Source organism: Amblyomma americanum, chromosome 6, assembly GCF_052857255.1.
Source record: "Amblyomma americanum isolate KBUSLIRL-KWMA chromosome 6, ASM5285725v1, whole genome shotgun sequence".
Taxonomy (NCBI): Eukaryota; Metazoa; Arthropoda; class Arachnida; order Ixodida; family Ixodidae; genus Amblyomma; species Amblyomma americanum.
The window spans coordinates 57165059-57172782 of record NC_135502.1 but is presented as its reverse complement, the minus strand read 5'-3'; positions in this window follow the sequence as shown (position 1 = coordinate 57172782).

The window sequence follows — 7724 nt, the reverse complement described above, 5'->3', positions numbered from 1 at the left end:
TTCCTGCCCGAGTCATCTCAAGGAGCCAAATTTATTTTGCATTAATTTCATTCCGTGAGTTACATGCGTTTCACACTTTGTTTTGAGAGTTCTGGTATACCACATGTGTCTCTTGTTGAAGAGGAAACAAAAAGGGGACGAAAGTATAGCTAGGAGAGTGTTCATGACATTTAAGTCTGGTGTTCTGACGGGTGACAGACGGCACTTGCTCTTGTTTGGTGTTGTCTGTTGTCTGTCGGTTCGTGGCAAGATGCAGAACGATCTTGCTTAAAACCAAGCTCGTCAGAAGAACCTAGCGCAGCTGGTCGAGACGCCTGAGCGACAAGGCAGTGAAGCAGTGATCCTGTGCCAACACCACTCCAGACCTAACACATTCCACTGGTGCATTAGTACAGAAAACATCGATTGATGTCTGTGTTTCCGGTAGCGATGGTGTTTTTAAGTACCTACATGGTAAGGGAATAAAATTCGAACAACCTGTCTATTTCTTGTCGTTGTTGTTGCTGCTTCTTCTCTGGGGATGAGTTAAGAAAGTCAATATAAATGTCACCACCTTGTATTGCATTTAAGCTATTTTCGGTTACCCAAGAAAGGAATTCGTCTAGGAAAGAGAGAAAGCCAGAGACGTTGCCACTTGGAAGACGGTATACAGCTGAAAATACGTTGCGATCAGATTTCAAAGAAATTATCTCGTAGTTTTCGTTCAGTTCCGAGTATACTGGAATGAGACAACATCGGAAGCATTTATTTGCAGCTATCATCACACCACTCCGTTTTTTTGTTTGGAGGGGTGTGGACGTGTGTGTCCTACTCATCTCCATGACAGTACTGTATCAGTTTCAATGGCGCGGTATCTTTTTTGTACCACGTTTCAGGTATCAAGGCCGCATCGAAAGAAAAACTGAAGGTATCAAGAAGAGCGACAACTTCATCTTTTTTGCCTAGTGATTGTGCATTCAGGCGAAAGAAGATGGTGTCTTTTTATGTATTTTTTGCGTTCAGAGATAAAACATCGCGCGGCGGTACCGGAGTCCACAAGAAAAAAAAGTAAAGTACACAAAAGAGTTATCTATATTATTTTATCGAGGTCTTTCAGGCAAGCTATCTTCACCACACCGGACTTCGTCCCGTCTAGGAAGATTGTGGCCATTACGTGTCCAGACAAATTTCCAGCTTTTCTTGTACGAGAAATTGCCACTCCTAGCAGTTTTTGCATGGCTGGACAAAACTGCTCATTTATGCACACACGAATTTGTCTGGAGGGGTGGCCAAGGTCGCTTGCATTTATTTTCATTTGTTTCGCTTTGGTTAGAAGGTGTCCCGCATCCAGCGATTTCGAAACAGCACGATGACGTTCGGGGCTGCAGCATTTTTAGTTGGGACACGGTGGCAAGCATCATTATCATCGAGCGCTATGGGCTCATTGATTGCTTCGACAACCTTCTGCATTGTTTTTCTAACCATATCTCTGTACGCCACGAGCGGCGGCGTGGTGGCCAGGAGGCGTGAACGAGGCAGCATTTCGGCAGCGGGGAATGCCGCTCACTCTCGCCGCCGAATGCCCAAATGTGACCTAGCCGCATCGCTGGCGTAGAAGCGAAACGCGATGAACACCTTCGTAACTGGTGGAGGCGGCGCTCCTCTTAGGTTCGTGTTCCTTTTCAGCGGCAGCTCCGTCATGACTGTCAATACGGACGCCTTGCTGAAGCGGAATCTGAACGCAAATTCTTCCTCTGAGTACACTTCCATAGCACTCACCGCGTCGCGAAGCTATCTAGCTGTTGAAGGACTTGGCCGTGGCGCGAAGCAAACATAACAGAGCAGTCCGAATGCACGGCGTAAACAAAGTTCTTGTGCGGTCGGCACTCAGTCCTCAGTTTCTCCTACTGATCTAGATCGCGCAGAGAGCCATAAATCCACTGCACAAGAGACTCTTTACCGTAGCTACGTGGGAAATACTTTGGACCAGAGGTCCCGTTCAAATCGCCGTCCAGGCACAACAGCGTGCAAAGCGTGTTCAGGAAGTCACGGTAGCGCGCACCCTATCCGAAGGTGACGAAGGTGGCACAAGCCACCTGCAGTGGGTGGACACGTGATTGCGGAACTGGGTTACGCATCGTCAGCGGCGGAACTTGCCCCATACACAGCTCTCACTGTAATGATAACACAAGAGGGCGACCAAACGGAATACGTTGCTCGTTTCACTGGAGATCAGTGCATGAGTTACCTCTAGCTAAACGTGTCCGCTCACCGGAAGAGTAACTTGAGTTTAAGCGCGAACGTGCCGAAGACCGTCAATGACGACGCCTTGCGAAGCAGGAAATTGAACCACGGGTTGCAGCATAAGCAATGAATGCCGCCTCCCGTCGTCGTATACATGACATTCACTCAGATTAGCCCCGCAGGTCGTGATCAGTGTGAGAAACGTGAGAGTATATCCAACGTATGCACACGCAGCAAAGAAACTCTGCATAGAGCAAGATCATCATAACGGCCATCACAACCATAAAGGATCATCTCCGCAAACAAAAATTTTCAAAATTATCTAGAAACTATAAGAGTCTAATAAATAAGCATAAAGTGGGAAAGAGGCCTTCCAATGCGGACTTATGAAGTACACCGATCGAAACGTTTCGAGACAGTGTGATGTTTTAGTAACAACGCACTGTTTCGTTGTGTTCTTTCAGAGTTTACTCAATGCAATTAAACAACCTCCCCAGTCCGAGACCACTAGTAAGTACTTTATCTTGCAAGGTTTTGTCATCACCTGCATTAAGAACCTTATATTTGCCCAAAACACAACTGTGAGTTTGTGTAAACCTGTCATAAAAATTTGTGTAAGGATAAAAATTTTGTGCAACAAGGTGCAGTGTAAAACGGTGTGCATTTAACGTTGCGCTCTCATTGCTCGACAAGTCTTTTTTTTTGTTTACATTTCGGCGAACATGGGTAGCCGCCATTATTTTCTGAATCGGCATTATGGATCGAAATATTGAGCCTCAAATATCATCATCATCATCATCATAATCAGCCTGACTGCACCCTCTGCAGGGCAAAGGCCTCTCCCATGTCTCTCCAATTAACCCTATCCTTTGCCAGCTGCGCCCACACTATGCCTGCAAACTTCTTAATTTCATCCGCCCACTTAACCTTCTGCCGCCCCCTGTTACGCTTGTTTTCCCGCGTTGCACATTTATAAAATGGCGTCGCTTCGCGTGATAAAATCGTCTAAATCACGCTAACTTCTTCTAAATAGTAAAACAGCGTTTGCATTTCCTTCATGAGAAACGCGAGCGGCGCCATTTTAAAAATGTGCTACGCGGTAAAGCCACCTCAGCGGACTTCCAAGAGCGTATTTTTGACCCTCGATATCTGGAACCACCTACTGTAGCGACAGCTACACTTGGCTATCAGTCGAGCATTTCGCCGTGGTCCGGAGAAGCCAGTTGTACGCATGCGCGGCGGCCGGAGAGGGCCAGCAGAAAAACATTTTCCACCTATGTAGGAGGCCCCCTACTTCCCGCCCCTGACACGCAGGCTCAAGAGGCGGGAGCCGGAGCCTCCGCGACTAAAGACAGGCCAAGTTACAAGTATTCTTCGCGGCTTCCGTCGCCAGGCGGGTGACATGTTCGTGTTCGGCGAGAGACTCGCTTCGCAGCAAGGCCTCCCAGGCATCTCTACTTTAATGTTCTTCCTGGCGCCTGGGGAGTCAGGACATTGCCACATTATATGATCAAGAGTGCCCCTTTCTCCGCAGATTTTACATTTATCATCAGGTCTATCTTCTATTCGCGTGAGGAACAACCAGACTGGATTTGGGAACTTCCCAGCTTGCAGTCGCCGCCAAGCGACAGCCTCTCTGTTGCTCAAAGTTCGGTCTGGTAGCGGCAGAGACCTTCTTCCAATTCTATAGTGCTCGACGATTTCAGTGTAGGTTTGCGCTGTTTAAAGTACTGAGTTGTAAAGTACTGAGTTTCTCTTGGCCGAAAACTGGGTACAGACTTTAATTAGCATTCCAGCCGCCTAATTACTTTGAAATAATATTACTGTCCTTAGCGAACGCATCCAGCTGAACACTCAACCATTTTAGAGCTTTCACAGCCTCTTTGATTCAACCTGGCAGTAGCTCTCTTACACTGTAAACAATGCCGATCACGTCTCCTGAGTTTGCGTCATTCATTCATGCAGTGAGTACATGATGAAAGGAAAGAAAAAAACTCAGAATGCGAAGAAAACCCAGAATACTCCACTTTGTGTGCCCCCCAATTCTTGGCCAATCCCCCTATGTGGTCATGTGCCATTGTATGAGGATACCAGCAACAACAACAACAACAACTTTACTTTGAGCACGTCGCCACGCACGTGGCAGCAACTGCGACGGCAATGCGATGATCACTCTTTATGGACGTAAGCGAACAAAAACCACTAGCCTGCAAATACAGATGCACTTCGTTGTTCAGCGTCCGGATACCGTCGCTGCCTCAGCAGCCAGTGCAAAATTTAACGGTGGTTTAGATTTGGTTAAATCAAGGGAGAAGCGGTAGCTTCACGATGGTTTAGCTTGGAATAGTCTTGTTATGCTATTCTTTGGTTGATTGGACGTCACGCCCTATCACGTAAACGACGCTTTTCGGCTCCTCAGCGAGCCAAGAGTCGATCACGCAACCCGATTATGGTTGACCTTGACTGGGCCTTATCGTGACCGTGGTGACCTTGACCTTTGCAATGGCTTGACAATTGACCATTGACTGGTTCTCCAAACATAAACTGAAGGCTTGACCTTGGCTGAGCCTTGAAGTGATGGGAAGTACAGTACTCACGGATTGAAATAGGACATTCGGAGCGCTAGCCTTGCAGTGCCACGCAGGCATGTGGTAAACCACAGGCCGGCTGATTGGCTACTGGAAGGAACAATTCTGCTTTGTAGATGTTCTCCCTCTCACGCCATACCACAATGCACCACCTTGGTTCCATGAGCGTCTACGGGCGGCGCTCCATGAAGCGACGGCCACGCGCTCCGAATGTCCTATTTCAATCCGTGAGTACTGTACACGGCGATCTCAACCCGTTACCTCTAATAGTGAAGCTACCGCTTCCAAAGGATAAGCGTCGCAAAGATCACCGCCGACTCGCGGCCAGAGCCACGAAAGTTCACTGATCGCAGTAGCTTTAAGATGTTCTTGCACTGACGACACACGCACAGGGCAATAGCGGTGCGGCGCATGAAAGGATCAAGGGGAAATTTGAAAATCTACTCTGAGGGCAAATGGGTGTCATTGGTCGTTCAAATGTGTAAATACAGCCAAGGATGTGAATGCATCAAATCCATACCTTCAAACCCACGAGATGGGCAATGCATACATTGTTTATATCTGAAGGTTTCTATACACTGTCAAGGAGTTCCCCATTGCACGTCGCACGCTACGTATCAAGTGTGGCTGCCATTCACACTATACACACACATTGCATTGATGAAAAAAATGTTTAACATTTATTTTCACTGAATCCACGGTGCTCGATTATTTTTTAAAACTTCCGCTTGTCAGGCGCACACAAGTTTTAGAAAATGTGATTGCAACGAGAGATTGCATTGATTCCGAGCGCTTTAAGAATTTGCGTCTGTTTTTATCCAGAAATGATATTCACAACCGCCACGCGGAGACAATCCCTTCAAATGATTCGAACGCAGTTTCCGCCACTTCAGGACCCTCCGCGCCTACAAAAGCAGTCGACAGATGGCGCAACCTACCCAGGTGGTGACTGAGTGAGGAAAGCATACTGCGATATGCGAGCCATGTACCGGCGGAAAGACACAATCGCGAGACTCCAGTCCAGAGCACGGTGATCCAGACCCACTGAACTCTCGCGTGGACATCAGTGGCCGGACCCTACTATCCACGGCTTTCTACCTCCCCTCAAACGTGGGCTTCGAGCAGACTGCGACTTGAGCCGCACGTCGTCCAAACGTTGCAGTCGTTTCATAGTAACTGCAAGTAAACATGTGCAGAATAAAGCTATTTCATTTTAGTTTAAACAATTCCAGTTTTGTATTGCTCATACTTTATGCGTAACGAAACATCATCACTACAGAGAAGTAAGCAATTCTTCCGCTTTAAATCCAACAGTTATCTCAAATCTGGAAGGTTATCTGGAAGGTTGCATAAATTATTGAACAAGCTCAGCCTGCCATCTGCCGCTGTCGGCGACCTATAAAAAAAAAGTATCGCCGCACGAAAGGAAAACCGCCCTGTCCGCTCTCGTCTCCTTCATCGATGAGGCGGGCATCCGCAGGCGCACCCCACTGCTTTGTGCTGTAAACACGTACCTTCCCTGCATTGTGCCCATGTGTGCTGAATTTTCACCAGCGCGCGCTCCATTGTGAGTGCCGCATAACTCCCTCCAGAGAGTCGTTTTGTGTCTCCACTTCCCCTCCTCCTCCATTCAGACACGTGTGCACTGCGTGCATATGCGTCTTGTGACTTCCGCCAGCGCGCGCTCCACTGTGTGTGTCCGCAGTATATCGTGCCTGTCTATCGCGCTCTTTGTGCCGCAGTGTGCCGTGCTCCTGCCGCCGTATCCGCACCCGTACTCTGCTCTATCTCATTTATACCCCTCCCCCACCCCCGTGCAGTGCAGCGACGCTGTTCTCCGAAAGAGACAGTTGAACGCCCTGCACACAAATTTTTCCCGAAAAACAGGACCACTGAACAACAACAAAGCAAAAGACATAATATGAGCATTCTAGGCCTCTACACGACAGCATATTAAGCTCATACCAGTTTCAGGGGTTGCACGCACGCAATGTTAGAGATGTATTATGAAGATTTTCTCGGGAACGTGTAGCATAACTACGTAACAACAGAACGATATCTGCAGTTGTTAACCAAGCATATCTACGTATCACCGAAACGCTATGATGTATTTCTTCTTAAGGTAAAACTTCCTAATTTCTGAAACGCCACAAACAAAGAATAATGTAATGGTTTTCTAAATTTAATCAAACGTCAACGCAACAAACAAGCGCCATAATTAAACTTGCTAGACAGGCAGTGTAAGTAACTTGGAAGGACCACAGCTGGTAATTGTGAGAGCGTATGGCGTCAGTCAAACCTCTACAAGGCGCCAGGGCTAATGAGGGCAACAAAAGAGCACTACAGTACACCACAACTAATGCATGCAACATGTATACTCACTCACCTTCGAGCCGATATATTGGGCTCTTGCTTAATGTCCAGCCATAAGGGGTGTCCCAGAAATATTAGTCGTCAATTGGTAATTAGAAAAGTTGTAGCGTAAGTTTGACGGTACCCATGGGGTACAGGACACACATAATTAAAGACATTCAATTGCAGTGCCATTTAGTTGAAAAACATGGATGACTGCGCGAACAGTGATAAAAGCTCTGGGACACAGTCCTTGAATTGTATACTGGCATTATTATTTTACAGTTATGATAAATACTGGTATTACTATTTTAAAGTTACGATTTGAAGATTATATCCTAGTTATAGCACCGTATTAGCAGTACGTTTAATTTGAACTTTTGAGGTAATTCAGGACATAACATAAACGTTGTGATTAATTTTCAAGATTAGGTTAGCCTTTTAACTCAATATAATGTAACCAAAACTTACGCAACAATTATAGGACATTATTCGAAGTTTTTTTTATGGTAATCATGTGTCATGTAAAAACCGCCACGCAGCCATGTAAAAAATAAATAA